General features: G+C 38.9%; 1 non-coding gene across 1 annotated transcript; it reads right to left on the bottom strand.

Moving 5' to 3' along the window:
- Positions 1 to 1736: 1736 nt before the first annotated feature.
- LOC111722286 lies at positions 1737 to 1864 on the bottom strand. Its single transcript, XR_002771128.1, has one exon. It is a non-coding gene; the product is annotated as a small nucleolar RNA SNORA35 (small nucleolar RNA).
- Between the last annotated feature and the right edge of the window lie 1881 nt (positions 1865 to 3745).

Raw genomic sequence — 3745 nt, 5'->3', positions numbered from 1 at the left:
ATATACTGAAATGTTATATAGAGAAATCATTATTATTTTTTTTTTGAGACAGGGTCTCACTTTGTTGTCCTTGGTAGAGTGCCATGGCATCATAGACCAAAGCAACCTCAAACTCCTGGGTGGAAGCAATCCTCTTGCTTCAGCCTCCTGAGTAACTGGGACTATAGGTGCCAGTCACAATAACCAGCTAGTTTTTAGAGACAGGGTCTCAGCCTCTCAGAGTGCTAGGATTACAGGCATGAGCCACCACACCCAGCCAGAAGTCATTATCTTTACCAATTGGCAGAAAAAAATGTGTCACTTTTTTACTGTATTTTATGTATCAATCAATATGTATTTATGTTGATATATTTCTCACTGATATATTTTGTCTCAACTGTCTGAAAATAATGTCATAAATGAAATGCAATTTGTGTATATTCTCTTATACAATTTTTTTTTTTTTTTTTGGCAGGGGCTGGGTTTGAACCTGCCACCTCTGGCATATGAGGCCAGTGCCCTACTCATTTGAGCCACAGGCGTTGGTCGCATTCTCTTACAATTTTGACCTAATTATTAGAACATGTATTGATATACAACCTGGAGTAAAACTTGTAAACCCCATGTCCTTTCTGGCAGAAGACCCCCAAAGCATTTCCTATACCAGTTTACCATCTAGAATGTTAACAAGAATAGTGTAAGGTCTTTCTTGAAAATGATTACTTTTCACTTAAATAACTTATCATGGATTCATCTGTTCCAAACTCATCTTTTCTAGATTTTTAAATGAGTTTTCCAGCCTACATTTATTTACCACATAAAGCAGTGCTTTATTTTATATGGTGCTGAAAGTATGGTATTCAATTTTCTAGAGCTTTCTTCCGGTTCTGGTTCCAAAAATTTATGACCAACTTCATAGATAACTTACATGAATTTAGCCAGCAAGAATTATTTACTGAACTTCTACTTCATGAAAGGCACTGGGCTAGCTCCTGCAGTAAGTACTAAGATGTAGGAGATGATAGCCTCTCTGCTTTCAAAGAGTTTACCAATAAGCTAATAAGTTAACAAGATAAACGAATTTTTAAAAAGAGGAATTGATCATTGTCAAAATACTGTATGTGGTAAAAAAAGAGATATTAGCAGGGACTTGAGTACCTGAAGGTCTTATGAAGGAGAGAAGGTCCAGGAATGTAGCTTGAATGTAGCTCTAACTCGTAAGAAGGAATGGGAAAGGGAATTCTGTCAGTGCTAGGTCTAAGCTTCTTATTTATATCCAGGGAATGAAGAGACGGGGGAAAGCTAGTTAGTCAAGAAGCTATTAATAGTAGGAATTTGGGGCAAATACATGGGAGCCAACATCTGCAAGATAATTATAATCTCATTTTCATCACATCAAATAGAAAAAGCCACTTATCTCTCTGTTCTACTGACACTTAATGAGCAATTTGCCAGAAAATGTAAATGGGTTTATCGTGTCATGTAATCACCATGACAATCTTAGATCATTTTTGTAGTGTCAATCTTATTTTATGGACTGGGACATTGAGTGTACGGGGGGCTAATGTAAATAGCTCAGAGCTTCACAGTTAGTAACGATGGTAATAATGGAATAGTGATGATTATCTTTTACTGAGTATCTGTTATTAACCTGGTATGGGCGTAGTCACCTTTTTCTAGTGACAGCAGTCATGGAGCTGCATGGTTTCTCTCTCCACGCCCTCCTTTTTCTTAAGCAGGGTCACAGGACCCAGGAAATATGTACCCATCTGCATGCAGAAGTAGTCCACAGTGTGACTCTCCCAGCTTTCAGAGGGATTTACTTTTGCACTGCTCGATGCCCAATTGGTCAAGGGGAAGCCCAATGGGTCACTTGCCAGTGCTGTAGACATCAGAGCTGGGATTGGGACCCTGTGCTCTGTGCACATTGCAAGAGGGGTGAGTGGGAGATCAGAAACATCTCAGAAACCGCTGCTCCATTTACTCAGTATGGCGACTGCACGCAGGACTCAATATCAGGGAAGGGAAATGTGAATTAAGAATCAGACATGTCTGGGTTCAGAAGCCCATTTTCACTGGCTAGCTATGGGACTTCGGTATATTCATTCAAGCCCTTGTGGCCTCTGTTTGCTCATACTGAACAAGATCGATAAATAACTACTTCAAGGCCGGGCAAGGTGGCTCATGTCTGTAATCCTAGCACTCTGGGAGGCCGAGGCGAGGGGATTGCTTGAGCTCAGGAGTTCAAGACCAGCCTGAGCCAGCGTGAGACCCTGACTCTACTAAAACAAGTTAGAAAACTTAGCTGGGCATTGTGGTGGGTACCTGTAGTTTCAGCTGCACAGGAGGCTGAGGCATGAGAATTACTCTAGCCGAAGAATTTGAGGTGGCTATGAACTATGATGCCAGTCTCACTCTACAATAAATAAATAAAAATAATTACTTCATTGATTATTGTGAGAATTAGAATAAAGAACTCGCAAAGCATCCAGTCCAGTGCCTGACATTAGTTGCCATTCAATAAATAATAGCTATTGTCATAATTGTCATAACTAAATATCCTCCCACTTGCCAATGACAATTCTTTTTCGCTTTTCCAAATTGAAATTTGTGAAGAACCTGGTTAAAAATTTAACTTAGTTAAAAATTCTACACTTTTCTACTCTTCTTATAATTTCCCCTTATGAAAGAAAAGTGGCTTTATACCTAATCGTTTACACTGACTTATTTATTGAATTACTGCTTTAAATCGCCTAATATTCCCTGATGAGAATTTGTAGATCATTATCCTTGAATTATCTGATAGATGATGACACACCTTTCCTGTGCATCTGGAAGGAACTGACATTCTTCCAAATGTACAACACAGAAAACTATCCATTTGATGTGGCTCTCATTTTTTTTTCTCTTGGCTATGATGGAGAATATGCCACTTCAAGCAGCCACTGGCAAATAATCACTACTTTTTCCATTTTTTGGTTCATTAAGTCAGCAAATATTCATTGACAAAATGTTATGAACCAAGCCCTCTCTAAATTAATAGTATTCCCCTCAAAACAAGACTTTCTCTATACCCTCTCTCTTTTTTTCTGTAGCCTGTCTGCTGCCTTGCCAAATGATGGCTATTTGGGTGCTCAGTGATCCTCCAATTCTAAGAATAGTCTGGCCTCAAGTGCACAGAACCAGATTAATTATAACCCTTGGTGTGTGAATCATCATCACTGCTTTCCATGGATAAAATTAATTAATTAAATATTAAAACAATGCATGGTATGTACACTGTGAGTATTCAGTTTTCAGAGATAATGCCACCATTTTCCCAAGTAGTTGCACAAATTTATACTCCTCCTAGCAACCCATCAGAGATGCAGTTAGTCCACATTCCCATTCACGCTTGCTTCTTTCAAATTTTGTAAATGTTGTCAACGCAACGGGTGTAAAATGGTCCATTTCTTTCTTGCCGGCCCGCCGTGGATGAGGGAGTTTCATCCCCAAAGTTGAGATTTAGAACTTTTCCCAAACACTTGAAAAAAAAAAAAAAAAGGAATCGAAAGCCAGAACTTTCTCAGCCAAATGAGAACCACAGGTGATATTCTAGGGCTAACAATTTCTAAGAAATGAAGAGGAAGAAAACAATTCAAAAATAGGCACTAGCCAATTTAAGTGTAGGACCAAAAAAAGCGTGCTGCAGGAATTAAAGTCCACAGGCTTTTCTGTGACTCATAAAAGGACACATTTTCCTGCCATAAGTTTGAGCGGAATAGCA

The sequence above is a fragment of the Otolemur garnettii genome, unplaced genomic scaffold (genome assembly GCF_000181295.1).
Source record: "Otolemur garnettii isolate 467f Iridium unplaced genomic scaffold, OtoGar3 scaffold00230, whole genome shotgun sequence".
In the NCBI taxonomy this organism is placed as follows: Eukaryota; Metazoa; Chordata; class Mammalia; order Primates; family Galagidae; genus Otolemur; species Otolemur garnettii.
Note: the sequence above shows the minus strand (reverse complement) of the source record. Positions and strands in the feature narration are given on the sequence as shown.